Genomic DNA, 15318 nt, shown 5'->3' on the forward strand with positions numbered 1-15318 from the left:
CGGGAAGATCCCACATGCCGCGGAGCGGCTGGGCCCGTGAGACATGGCCGCTGAGCCTGCGCGTCCGGAGCCTGTGCTCCGCAACGGGAGAGGCCACAGCAGTGAGAGGCCCGCGTGCCGGAAAAAAAAAAGAATTCAAAGCATCTCTATCTCTATTCTTATCTTCTTCTACCCCTCTTCTTATAGGTTCAAGGGACTTCTGATCTAAAGTTAGGAAATTGGTTTTAAATTCCAACACCAATTTCTACTACCTGAATGTTCGTGTACCGCATTTTCAACTTTATTTAGTCTCAGTTTATCCATCTGTAATACAAAGACACCAAGAATATCTTCCACCTGGGGGTTTCAGGAGGATTAAATGAGATAGCATGTATGAATATGTCTAGTAACCACTAAAATTTAGAAATTCGAAGGTCCTTATCCTTGATCTTAGCCACTTGAAAGAAACATTTCTGGTGCAGGTGCTATATAATAAGGAATTTAGCTGGGTTTCATCCCAGGTTTTGGGTGGAGGTCCTAAACCCTTAGAATTCCTTAAGTGATAGGAGTGTCTTTGGTATTTGTGGTGGGCCCTGATAGTTTATCCTAATAAAGTGACTCGTGGTGAGTCCCAGGATAATTTCAGGATGGGTGCTGGTCATGCCAGAAACACCAGCCATGTGATTAGAGGGTTGAGGCTCTCAGCCAAATGATGCTACACCGACCGCAGGGGAGGGGAGGGAGGCGGGAGATAGAGGTCAGTCATGTGGCCAGTGATTCAATCCATCATCCTGAAAAAAACAAAACCCCAAGAGGTCAGTCATGCGGCCAATGATTCAATCCATCATACTGAAAGAAACAAAACCCCAGTAACAACTCTGGACACTGAAGCTCAGTTAAGCTTCCTTGTTGGTGAGCACATCAATGTGCTGGCAGGGTGGGGGGTTCCCCCAATTCCACAAGGAGAGGGCATAGGAGCTCTGCATTCGGGACCCTCCCAGAACTCACCCTGTGCACCTTGTCTGCTCCTGGTTTCTATCCTTTATAATAAAACTGTAATCATGAGTCTAGTGCTGCCCTGAGTTCTGCAGTTCCTTCTGGTGAGCTGTCGAACCTGAGGTAGGGGAGGGACCCTGGAATCTGTAAGCCCTTGGTCAGAAGCACAGATAGTCTGGGGATCCCCCGCACTTGCGGCTGGTGTCGGAAGTGAAGGTGGCCCGATGGAGGATTATGCCCTCGCCTCGTGAAGGCTTTGCTGATCCTAGGTAACTAGTGCCACAACTTCACTGCAGTACCGCAGTAGCAAACCTCTCTGGCTCTGCTTCTGGTTTAGCGGACAGCACCCAACCCCACCTCGGTGTGGGACAGGCACCGAGCAGGTGCAGGGGGCAGGCCGGGAGCTTCTCTGCAGTGGTGCATAAGGCAGAGGCAGCTCTGCAGTTGTCAGAGAGTGAGTTCCACCATCGAATGCTGGACTTCAAATCCCAGAGCCGGCACTCATGGGCTCTGTGGACTTTACCTCTGTTTCCTGATCCATAAGATGGGGATGATATAATAATAGCATAACAGCTCACAGGACTGTTTCCAGATTAAATGAGTTGGGCTTCCCTGGTGGTGCAGTGGTTAAGCATCCGCCTGCCAATGCAGGGGACACGGGTTCGATCTCTGGTCCAGGAAGATCCCACATGCTTCAGAGTGACTAAGCCTGTGTGCCACAACTACTGAGCCTGAGCTCTAGAACCCACGAGCCACAACTACTGAAGCCTGCACGCCTAGAGCCCGTGCTCCGCAACAAGGGAAGCCACCGCAATGTGAAGCCCGCGCACCGCGACGAAGAGTAGCCACCGCTCGCCACAACTAGAGGAAGCCTGTGCGCAGTAACGAAGACCCAACACAGCCAAAAATAAATAAATAAATTAAAAGATTAAATGAGTTAACACCCGTAAGTATTATGTATCTTGTGCACATGGAACAAGGAATACATGTGGTCTCTCATTATCATTATTAGTACTGGTATTATTTACTCTGCTGTACGGGCCCTTGCTTTAGGCGAAGTCGATTACTGTGGCTGATGTAACTGGCAGGAACAGAGATAGGGTGTGGACGAGAGACATGCCTTCTAGAACCCAAGGGCATCTCTGCTTCTATGTGTTTCCAGAGTCGTGAAAGGTCATGGGAAACCACAGAGTATAACATAAAGATACTGGGGGTAGGAGGAATGCTAATATTTGATGGGTTTACAATGTCCCCTCCGGCAGGAAAAGAAAAAAAAAAGGTCTAAAGTGGTCTAGACTACACCGTGGTACCCAGTATCTATATGTGGTATTTAAATGTAAAATAATTAAAATTAAATAAAATTAAAAATTTATTTCCTCAGTCACACGGGCCACATTTCAAGCTCTCCAAAGCCACTGTACCTGGTGGCTACTGCATTGTGTAGAGCAGATACAGAACATTTCTATCACCACAGGATCTTCTATTGGACAGTGATGGTCTAGAACCATCAAAGTGTCTGCAATCAGAGATGTTTTGAAACATAAATCAGAGTTCTTTTTTAAAAAGTTCTGTAACCATTTAAAATCCATCAATTTACCCTGAAATGTAAAAAAAAAGGAAGAAAAACAATGGATGCATTTCACGGACAGACTGACCATCACTATGTTCAAACAATCTGTACTCTTCTCTCAAACACTTCAGTGGCTCTAAGTTTGGGATCAGGAAAGGGGAAATGTCCGAACTCCTGATCTACTGTCTTCCTCTCCTTCAGCTCTCATGCAAACATCCTGGGGCACCTGTCCTTTGACAACCTGGAGGCTAGCAATTCCCGCTAATTCCTGGTATGCTCAGGTCAGCAATTTTAGAAGGGGAAAACCACTCTCCAAAGCTGGCCCTTGGGCAGAGATGGGTCGAAGGCCGATGAAATGGAGTAGTGGAAGCAAAGGAACACATTGGCAGAAGCATGTGTTGATGGAGTTCGTGGTGAGGTCAGAGGGAAGGACCGGCAACAGAAGTGATAAAAGCTGTAAAGCAACACTGATCGCTACGATGGCAACTGGGAAATCTGGTGGGATGGGATAGAGCCAGCTTGTAAGGGGGAAGATGCCAAGATAGAGAGTAAGACGGCAGGAAGCTGCTGGAGGCAACACGGGGTTCTGTACCAACACATGGGCCACGGAGGGGTCACGGAGGACCCTGGTACCCTGAGCCAGCCTGCTGGACGAACATAACAATGCAATATTTATAACAAGTTATTTGACAATTCTTACATTCTTATCAAAACACCAGAACATTGTGTGATGGAACAAGTGACCTCAGAAAGAGCATTAAATTAAGATCGAGGCCTGGATTTACCACTTAATGGCTACACTGCAAGTATAGCTTCATCTCCCCAAGCCTCAATTTTCTCAACTCTTCAATCAAGAGATGGGCAGATATATTCTCTAGGTGCTTTAACCTCCATCATGCTGGAATCCTGTGGCCCAGCCAAGGTCACTGTACTGCAGATTGACTCAACCCTTTAAGTCATCCAGCTCCAAGTTCAGCCCCATCTGAATGATCACAAACTCCAAAATGACAAATCCACAGATTGAGAAGGTTCTATACCAACTTTTTCCTTTCCTTTTTAATTTATTTTCCCTTCAGACTCAGTCCATTTGCTAATCAGCACCAGCTATAAACACAGCCAGATCTTTCAGCAGATGTCCAAATTCACTATGGAAAGATGTCAGGACATTCTGCCAATAGAGCCAAACTCTATCTTATAAATTTGCCAAAAGGCCGAGGAATAGGACCAAGAAGGCCAGCATGTGCTCACAGAGAGCCTCTGGAGGACCGTGGTCTGGTACAGCATCCTCCAGGGCACCCAGGTCTGGACCAAAACAAAACAAAACACACACTACAAAGAGAGGGCAGTGGTGCCTGCAGTGTCTGTGGTAGGGAAACTCAAAGATGCGGAGACAATTCAGCCACATCTAGAAATCATCCTAATAAAAATATCCACCCTGCTCCCTGACTCCAAACGACTCTACCCCCACAGGGTAGAGTCTCTATGTCCCCACAGGACATCTATGTCCCCACAGGACCTCTGCGATGCAGAGTAGGGCACGCAGGTGTGGAGTCTGAAATTCCAATGTCACGTGACATCCTCTAAATCATGTAACTGATAGAAAATGACTTGACCTTTCTGAGCCCCAGTTCCCAAAGCTTGAAACTGGGGAAAAGATATCTTCTGCAAAGGATGTTTGTGAGGAATAAGTAGGTTAATAAAAACCCTTTGTAAATGGTAAAATGGGTGGGGAAAGCTATTCAAATGTAAATCATTAGAGTTATAACTTTATGCAATGATGTGTTTCTACTGCTCCTTAAAGACAATTTTATACATTTTAACTGAGATAGTGTTGTGGGAGTAACATATTAGCCAAATACAGCATCATCAGTGTTTTGCTTACATGATGAATCTCTATCACTTTGGACTTCCGGGTGTCCAAGGACTTGAAACTAAGAGACTTGAGCTATTGGAAACAAGATGTTTGTCAGCCTGGGGATCCTGAAAACCTTGGCCTAAGTGGTCAGGGACTGCAAAGGGCAATGAAGCCAATGGTGGAGTAAGAATGGAAGAGCAGGGAGTTGGCATGGGGGGGTGGGTTGCAATTATGCATGGGAGGGGCTGTTAAATATAGTTTCCCCCTCACAAAGCGGTCTTGACCAGCACTAATGAACTTGTGATCCAGCAGAGGAGATTTTTAAGCTGGGTTGAAGGTGCCATCTGGCCTCATCTTGCTGCTTATAGTAAACTGCAAGAGTAAGAAACTGAAGGAAGAACTGTTAAAAGAAAAAGAAGAAAGACTTGATGATTTTGAAAATTCTCAGCCTCTCCGGACAGAAAAAGATGCTAAAATTAAGAAATGGCTTCCAAGCACTGTCAGAAAAATGTGGTCTAGAGACAGAGCTGAATGAGACTGCAGAACCCTGGGTTAAGACTCTAAAAAGATCAAAGCATGGGCTGTTACTGGGTCCTGCACAGCAGCCCGTAAAGAGACCGAAGGTGTGCCTTACGGGTTGTCTCAATGGGACAATTGGGCATTGACTCTTGGTCTTCTCAACAGGACACAAAGCTAGAGGAAGGCTTTTCTCAAAGACATTTGTGGATGTGACCTTGTTGTAGTACAGTGAACCCCTACTGGATTCACAGAAATCCCACAGAGTTTTTGAGAAAATGATATCAGCAGAAACACTGTCATTTTGGACCAAAAGGAGTAGACACAGTACAAAATGAAAAGAGGCCAGTAGACCCCAGACTTTCTACTGGCAAGCAGCAGGCCAAGCAAACTACTTGGGAGCAAGCATGTATTAGCTTTCATAAGAAAGGAGGATGACTCAGAGGACAGACTGTGGTAAGTGGCTTCTAATAGAGCTTCCAACGGTCCCTGGATTCTGGTACCAATGTCCTGGTGTGATGCCCTCGCCTTGAGTGTGGGCTGAATCTCACGACTTGTTTCTAGCAAATAGGATATGGACAGTATTATTGCAAGATTAGGTTATAAATGACCGTGATTTCCATCTCATCTCACACTCTCTCTTGCCCTCCTGCTTTCTTGTTCAGATGGTTGTGAGCTGCCCATGCCCAGAAATGCCTCTGGTCAGTATTTAGTGAGGAATAGAGACCCTCATCTCAGCAATTCACAAGCAATTAGATCCTGCCCACGACCACTTGAGGGAGATTAGAAGTAGATGCACCCCTAGTGCAGCCTTGATGGAAGCCTTAGGAGAAACCCAGAGCCAGAGAACCCAGGTAAGTCAGGCCTGGATTCTTATAAGGCACCAAGTTTAGGGGTAATTTGTCAGGCAACAACAGATAACTAATGACCAGTGTTATGAACTGAATTCTGTCCCTCACCCTCTCCCCTCACAATTCATATGCTGAGGTTCTAACCTCCAAAACCTCAGGATGTGACCTTATTTGGAAATAGTCACTGCAGATGTAATTAGTTAAGACGAGGTAATCCTGCAGTAGGATGGGCCTCAGTTCCAATATGACCAGCATCCTTAGATGCTGGGAAAGGGGAAAGTTGGACACAGATATAGGGAGAATGCCATGTGGAAACTGGAATTATGCTACCATAAGCCAAGGAGCTACCAGGCCCCAGGAGAGAGGTTTGGAACAGATTCTTCCCTAGAGCCTTCAGAGGGTCCTGCCAACACCCTGACCTCAGACTTCTGGCCTCCAGAACTTGGAGACAATCAATTTCTGTTGTCGAGCCACTCAGTTTGTGGTACTTTGTTACAGCAGCCCTAGGAAACGAATACAGTCAGTAAGTAGAAGAAAAATGTTATAGAATATCAAGTGGGAAAAGCACAACCAAGGCATGATTTGCTCTGGTTCCAGTAATCCTCTGAAACACTGATACCCCCTCACTAAATCTTGGCCAGAAAACAAAAAAAGATCTATGTGTCCCTGTTCAAACACCATCACTCCAGGGCCCTTTTGATCACAGGAGAAGTTAGAGGACCAAGGAAGAATGGTCCTGCCTTGGACCGTTCTGAGGCAGGTGGGCATGGCCCTTGCATCATGACAGTCACACACCTGGAAAAGGTAAGCAGGGTAGAGTAGCTGGAAGCAAGCAGAGCAAAAGCCCAGATACAGTAAAAAAGAAGATCTGAGTAAGGAGACCCCCCCCCCCTTACCCAGGGCGTGCATCTCACCCCCTCTACAGATTCATTACTAAAAGAATAAAAATAAATAAAGAGAAAATGTGATTTCCTTTTGTGTAAATTAATTTACAGCACTGGCTGACCCACTTAAAGAACCACAGTGTGAATCACTTCAACAAGAAAGACATCATCTTCTAACAGACCTCTTACATAAGCTTGGGCTCTGCCGACAGGCGCACGCCAGCCCAGCTCGGCATGTGAGCCACTGGGCTCCCAGGCGTCCAAATCCATCAGTTCTCAAACTCTACGCATATTCGCTTTCAATTAATAGACAAAAAAAAAAAAAATGGATTATGGAAAATTCAGGGCTGAAAAACAGACTCTCTGATTAAAATTCATGCTGACTGCTCTCATCCAGGGCTGGCAAGTCCTGGTGGAGAAGAAAAGCCTTTTTTGTTGACTTTTTGTTAATGCTTGAGAAGCAAGAGTGAAGAAATGAATTACATTGCAGTGGTCCTCATGGGGGAGCACCAGGTCCTGAGGCAGCATAATTATCCCTTCCAGGCCATGACCTTTGCTCCTTGATGACTGGCAGGTAGGGAAGGGGGCGGGGAGCCCGGCTCTCCAAGGCTCCCTGTGAGCTGCCAGGGTCAGGAAGCACTCTGCTCTAACCGATTGCTACAGAAATGTAGGTTATGTGCAGCGCATCCAGCTGCACCAAAATAGGGCTCAATGATGCTTCTTCCATATCCTCTGAACAGACTGCAGCACAGCCTGCTACCAGGGGCGGGTCTGAGTAGAGCGTAATTTTTTTTAAAAGCATTTCTCACACACACACACACACACACACACACACACACACTAAACTAACAAGGAACAAATATGGAAATGCAAACATGACCAGCGGTGACATTTCTCAAGGTGCAGCATTTGCAATATTTTGATTAACTCCCATTTCCGAATGGCAAAGCAACTTATGTTAATAAACAGTAAGCTCCAATTAGACATCTGTGCCCGCAGTCAAAGTGGAGCCTTTGGCTGGCTCGCGTGTGCCACTAGTTTTCCCAGAGTCTGTGTGCAGGCGATGCAGCCTGGGCTTCAGGGAGATTTCCAGTGATCTCCCCAGGCACCTGCGTTGAACTCCTATAAGCAGAAAACCCCCCAGCAGGCTCGTGGCCGAGCACCTTTCTCTCCCTTCCTGCCTTCGCACAATCGGATCCCTGACCACAATTCAGTCTAGAAAGCAGGAACCCCTGTGCAGAAGCCACTCCCTGAATATAGGAAGGTATTTAGCTGGCTATTCGGAGAGGAAGGAAACCACTGTGTAGTGAAAAGGACGTGGATCGTGGGCCAGACACAGATCTGGGTTTGAATTAAAACCTTGCCATTTACTAAATAAGCGACTTGGGGAAACCATTCCAGCTTTTCAGCCCAGTCCTATTAATATCCATTAATTACTATTAATTATTAATATTTATTAATTAATGAAAATGAATGGGAATTTTAATAGTTGCCCTTTTAGAGCCAGGCACCGTTTTAATGTGCTTGAGGACACAACAGGAAATCAAAGTGGCAAAAATCCATGCCTTATATTTTGGTAGGGAGAGGCTGGTGTTGGATGAGAATAAGTTAATTATACAGTATAACGGAAGGCAGTAGGGACTCTGAAGAAAAATAAAGCGAGGCAGGAATTAGAGTTGGAATTTTTAAGAGTGGTCAGGAGACTTGCCACTTGCATGTGCTGGGAAATTACCAGTGGTTGTCAGGAAGAGCAGGCAGGGGGATCAGCAAGGGCAAAAGCTCTGAGACAGAGCTCTCTTGAGGTGTCCAAGGAGTAACAAAGCAGGGAGTGTGTCTGCAGGGGACAAGAAAGCTGTAGGCACGACGGTGAGGTGAGTGCAGGCCTTGTAGGCTGGTACGGGCTGAGGCTTTTACGGTGAGCCAGCTGGAAAACCATCAGTGTGTTCTGGACCTAGGAGTGACCTCATCCTTTAGGATTTAGTGAATTAAAATAAGATAAAGACAAAGACAAGAGGAGGAGAGAGAGGAGGAGGAAGACAGGGAAGGTGAAGGAAAAATGATACAAAGTGCAATTAAGGAAGAACAAATCTGACTCCATATTGGATCTGTTTATTTCACTTTAACCTTGTGTTCTATTGCTTTTGCTACAAGTTAATCACTAAAGGGATGGTGCCTATAGCTAAAATTGTACATAATGGTCCATCTCTGGGAACCCCGCTTCCCGTGCTAAGCCTTAAGCTAAAATACCTTTGTTTAGCTCACAGGGAACATTCCGACCAGGTCCACCTGTGAATGGCTGCAGGAAAGAAGAAATTAACACACACCCTCCCAGAGTCTGGCCCAAACCAGGAGATACTGCAACAACTTTTGGCCTTTTTACTTTACCTCCTCACCTCCCCCTTTCTTTGCTCCATAAAAGAAACTAGCATCCAGACCCCAGCCAGAAGGTTCTCTAGGACAGCAGTCCGTCCTCTTCTTGGTCTGCTGGCTTTCCAAATAACGTCTTTATTCCTTGCCCCTACACTTTGTGTCCTGATTTATTGGCCCACCGTGCGGTAAAGCAGAAGGAGCTTGCACCTCATAACGAAAGCACTTAGATGCCTCCTGGGACAGGTAAGTGCTTTAAAAATGCTGTTTTGAAACCCTCTTCACATTCCCCAGAGAATCACAGCAATCTTTCTTTCTTTTCTCCTTTGCCCCAAGATGGTGTGATTTACGCATACAATTTTGCTTGGAAATTTTTATGTTGCCTGAATGAATGTCATGAAACTTAAAGAATGGAAGTGAAGTTTGGAACCAAAGCACACTGTTTTACTAGAGATTCTGGTGATTTCTGCCTTGCTGGGTCAAGGAAGCCAGGTAATGTTTTCCCCTCCATCCATCCATCATCAGCTCTCAGAGATGAGGGTGCTCGTGACCAGTGTCTGCAGGTTCACCCCACACACCTGTCTGGAGAAAGCAAGGACGCATCCTCCCAAAGGGACAGAGAAAGACAGACACGGGGACGGGCTGACAGAGTACCTTGTCCATGTGATGAGAAATTCATGGCTGTTGTTCTCTTTACTGACTTCTGCTGAGTAGGCAAAGGTCAAAATCGATACCCAGACGCAAGGGAAGCACGCTCGCTAAACCCCTCACTTTACAAGATTCAAGGCGGCCGCTGACCATGCCGGGGTTGTTAAAATGCCTCCCAGGAAGGAAAGATTCACAACTCCCAGTCTGCATCTGAAGCCTTGAGTCATCGTTTGAGCTCTGGGTAAATCAGTGCTGAGGGATCTAAAATGCCTCGCTGTCCAAAAAGCATTCTTTTTTTCCCCAAACCAGTGTCTCTACATGCAGTCTCTCCCTAGCTGAGGAAATGACCCCACTGTCTAGTGCCCGAGCCAGGAACCTGGAAATCAAAGACGCCTCACACACAACCGGTGACCGAGTGCTGCTAATTCTAGTTTCCAAACACCTTTCCGAGCTTCCGCATTTCCGGTATTACTGCAATAGTCAGAACATAACCTGTTTTACCTGCTCTCTCTGTTTCTTATCACAACTTCTAATCCATCCACTGATTTATTTGGAGGAAAAAAAAAAAAAAAAACAACCTTATTAGGTCCCTGCCCTACTTAACTCTCCAGCGCCTCCTCACTGCCTAAACCCCTTAGATGTACATATCAGACTCCGTGATTTAGCTACAGAACATCTCTGCTTATTATTTCTCAAAACTTGCCCTCATCCATCCTCATTTCCACCAAAATGCAACTTAGCCAGATTGAGGTTGGAGTTCTCCTAAAATTTATCAAAACACTTTAAGCAAATGCTTTGCTTAATCCGCCCTCTCAGCCTGGAGAACTGGCCTCACAGCCACTATGGGTCCCCGAGAACATGCCTCAGGGACCTGCTTCCACAGGGAGGGTGGTTTCAGACCAAGGGACCCAAGCGCAGAGTCCTCTGACTGCTTCTACCAGACCAAGACAGAGGGCAGCCGAGAGGTCAAGGAGGATCCTTTCCCCGAAGGCAGGAGATCCCCTGAGACAGCCTTCCTCTCTGTCTTCCAAAGGCCCTGATTTCCTTGGATGACAGGAATCTGGGACACTTCCACCCATCTTTCCTCCCTCTCTCCTTCACCCCGGGTCAGCCGTGCGGTCTGACAGCTTTCCCAGTTTCTCCTGGATCACCCCGCGTTTTCTCTCACCGTTGTTCCCCCAATAATATTCGTGCACATTTAATCCTCTTAGCGCCTGCTTCCCAGAGGAGCTGGTCCCAGACTAACACGATGGCCATGCCGGAAAAGCCTGCTTTTTATCCGACACGTCCTCTCCAAGGTGTCTTATGACCCCTGGGTAAAACAATGCATCATATATAATAACAGCATATTATATATTATAACTAATCATAGCACTGCTCCTATTAGAGAAGTAAATATTCACACGTCTCCATGGCATCCCCGCTGAAATGCCATCATGCCTCATACTATACTACAGGGCCTCATCACAGTCGTGGCGTCTTACACAACACCTGTGTCCAGAGAGCTGAGCACAGGGATTGGCCCACAACCAGAAATGGTTCATCAGTGACTAGAAAAGTGCTCGGCACAGAGTAGATGCTCAGTAAATACATGGTGAAAGAGTGAATGAGTGATGCTTACTGCCTACGTGAACGAACCTGTGAATGGATGGCACACAAGCCCGGAGGGCAGGGGTGGAAACCAGAGATCCTAGAGAAACTCAAGGGACAGAGAGAAAATGTTTTGCTTCCTTGAAGGAATAATGGAGGATGAGCAAATTCTAACAGGTAAGGACAGTAAGAAAGATATCAAATCATCCTAATGACCTTTCAATTTAAAGTATAACTGAAAGTCAAGTATTTGACATTTTGTAATGTTGTTTTGTTGGACTATTTTGGTAGTTAGGTTGTTATTAGTTGTCATGTAGTAGAGGACAGATTAGGTATAGCCTGGATGTTTGCGAAAGATGGGCAATTTGTTGTGGGGAAAGACATGGATTTGCAGAAGAGATCTCGAACGAAAATCATCACCCCCATTTTAAACGTCACTGCAGTAAAACCATGTCATCAAGAGCAAGGTGCTTTTCATGGAATGAGATAAGCCTAGACCTTACCCTACACCAGTCTTTTATTCAGGGAGAGACGCTATGTTTTAAGAAATGTTCCTTAATCCAGGATGTATCTGCATTTGCAATTTCCCATTTTAAGAGAGGAAGGTTGTGATACAATCAAATGTAAAAACTTGGATTCAAAGCCCCGTCTTTCCCCCTTGCTAACTTGGTGACTTTGAACAAAGAACATAACCTCTCTGAGCACTAATGTCCTATAAAAGGAGAATAATAATAAAACTTCCCATACAGTGTTTGTGAGGATCGAATGAGATAATAAATGCGAACGCCAAAGGAACAGCGCTTAGACACACAACTGCGGCTCAATAAACACTGGCTGAGTCGACAGCCAGGGCTGTCGTGGCATCGAATGCCTTTGAAAAGGTCTGAGATGAACTTACAGCTTGGTGTTTCTCCAAAATTCAAATCTGCTTGGAAAGGTCTCACATCATAACCCTCCCTGAAACTCGCCGGACTCACTCACTCCTTCGGGCTCTCCAGTTCTGAAGAGACCTCTTCTTTTGCTGCCTCTGGGAGATTTCCCCAGGGTGGTTCCCACTCTCAAGGTCATCTTCCCACCCATCAAGCTGCTGCTACCGCTCGCATCGCCAGAGACTGCAGGCCACCTCCAGACCTCCCAGCCTTGCCTTCCATAAACACGTGCAGTTGTAAAGCTGGGATCTGAGTGCCTGATTCTCTTCCTTTTTCCACTGGACCCCTTTCCCCGATCCCTGTTCCTACTCTCCAAATCCTCACGTCCACTTACTAAAACTTGTGTTCTGGAAAGGGTCAGGTAAACTACTTCCATTAGGGATCTTTCAATACATTGAACTAATGTTAATTGAACTCTTTTCTGTACCAGGCACCGTGCTCCATCTTTCCAGAGATGTTTGGTTTTAAAGGAGATGGTGTATTAGCACATACGGATAAACATAAATCAAACTCTACTGGGAGAACCTGAGCAAGCAGGTGAAGTTGACTGAGAAGTGAGAAGGAAGATGAGGTCCCCATGCTAAGTGGATCACCATCGGTGGCAGGTGATGTCCAAAGGGATTGCGAATTGACTTTGACTCTAGGGAATTGTGGTGGCTTTAAAATATGCCCCCAGATTCGTTCACACACCTCCCTTCAAGAGGAGGAGCCTGGTCTCCATCCCAGCTCCCCTTCAGTGGGGCCAGACTCATTCCTAACAAATAGAAAAAAGAGTAGAATAAATGGTGTGTGACCTTAGATGCTTGGTTACGCAAGGCACCATATACTTCCTCCTTGCTCTTCCTCCTGGATTTCTCACACTGGAAGAACTTAGCTGCCATCTCATGGAGAGAGAGCCGTGTGGTGAGATCAGAAGCCTCCTGCCAATAGCCAGGTCCATGCGCCATCTTGAAAGCGCATCCCTCAGTCCCAGTCAAGCCTTCAGATGCCTATGTCAGGCATCATTCCTGGTTCCCAGAAACTGTGAGGTAGCAAATATGTGTTGTTTGAAGCTACTTAGTTTGGGGATACTTTGTTACGCAGCAATAGAGAGTTAATACAGAGGGAACTTAGACATTCTAATGTTTTAGAGTTAGTTAGAAGTAATAGGTGGTATATTGTGTTTCAAGGTAGCAGCTGGGTTTCTTGTGCCAACACAAGAACACGGGGCCTAAAAATGCTAAAAAAAAACTCCAAAGGCATGGTTGACCCTCTTCCCAAGATAGAAATGTCTGTCTGGGTCACAGGTGGCTTTGAGGACCAAAATAATGGCACCCTTACAGTCACATAACATTTCATGCCTGATGTCATTTGATGCTCACAATAATCCCATTGGGAATGTAGGGAAATTATTATTATGTATTTTGTAGACGACATAAAGTGAATGCCTAAGTTTCACAGATAATGAGTGATATGGGTGGTATGAGAATTCAGAACCCCTGAATTTCAAATCCAGCATAATTTCTTCCATATTACATTCTCTGCAAGAATCTATTCCCAAGCCAGTGACTGTGTTAGTTATTAGGGGAGAGGAAAGAAATAAACACTTTCTGATTATTCATTCTGTGTCAAGAAGTACAACGGCTATTTTACACACATGATTTCAATTAGTCATCACATCCATTGGCATAGCTCTTGTTATCTTAGTATTTCTGTCCCTAAAATTCCTTGTAGCTATAACCTGACATGATATAAGGTCAAGGTTGGTCACCCCTGTGTAATTTTTGGCACTTAAAGGCTTTCGTATTTGGGTAAAAGGCAAGACTAGAGCAGGCTTCAACTACAACCACCAATGTCAAGATTACCACCAATGTCAAGATTACCACAAATTTCTGCTTCTGTTTTTGATGAAGTACAAACCTATCACCATCTTTAAAACAAGCAAAAACAAAAAATTAACAAAACGAAGTAATCTACGTTCTGGAAATACATCAATGAAAAAACCAGGTATAAGCTTCTATCTACCCTCACAGAGCTCCCTGGAAAGCGTCAAACAGTCCTACGCAACATGGAAATCAAGTAAACATCTTTGTGGGAAATGTCATTCTTCCCCATGACACTTCCTCACCCATCCCAGCTGGGTCACCAATAGCATTCGCCAGTCTCTTTATTTGTTCTTCATCAACCACCTCGCAAGTATCAATACTTGTTAGTCACAATCTCAGATATCTTCAGATATCACAGTCTTCAAGATTAAAAACAACAACAACAGAAGTAGCAGCTAACACACTGGAGTGCCTGCCCAAGCTAAGCACAGTGCTTAGCTTTATGGTAATGATCTTACTTGATTCTCATAACCCCATGAGATAGGTCCTGGTATCCCCATGTTACAGATGAAGAAACCAAAACCCAGAAAGGTTAAGTTACTTTCTCAGTGTCAAACAACTACTGAGTTGTGTGCCCACTAACTAATGTCAGAGCCCATGCTCTTCACTGCAAAGGGGCACGGCCTCTCCTCCAGTCCGCACCCCATCATTCTCAGCAGAGGCTCAGTTCCTCGCGGATCTCTCCCTTTTCTATGCAAGGTGAGTTTATTCAAGAAACAGTCCATACCACCATCGTCCCTTCCTCCCCTCTCTTCTTCCTTCAACAACCCGAAATCCATCTTCTCTCCCGACCGCTCCACAAAATGCTTTTCCTGAGGTCATCGAAACAGCCCACTTCTACACTATCCAGATAGCATTTAGACTTTACCTTACCAGACTTCTCTCCTGCATTTGACTCTGCCCATGACTCCCTCCTTCTTAAAAATCCATCCAGTGTTCCAAGATACCAGCCATACGATCCTCCCACCTCTATAACGATTCCTTTCGGCTGTCCTTCATATAATATCTTTTACCCACACTTAAATTTTGCTATTTCCAGGGTTTCGCGCTTGCTGGCCTCTCTTTTCACCCTGTATCCTTTTTATCCAGCAGCACTCATGTTCTTCATTTTTTTTTTTTTTGCTGTTTTTTGTTTTTGCGGTACGAGGGCCTCTCACTGTTGTGGCCTCTCCCGTTGTGGAGCACAGGCTCCGGACGCGCAGGCCCAGCGGCCATGGCTCAAGGGCCCAGCCGCTCCGCGGCATGTGGGATCTTCCTGGACCGGGGCA

This window comes from Delphinapterus leucas, chromosome 21 (genome assembly GCF_059928025.1).
Source record: "Delphinapterus leucas isolate spDelLeu-1000000601 "Yukka" chromosome 21, BTC_Dleu_Yukka2, whole genome shotgun sequence".
In the NCBI taxonomy this organism is placed as follows: Eukaryota; Metazoa; Chordata; class Mammalia; order Artiodactyla; family Monodontidae; genus Delphinapterus; species Delphinapterus leucas.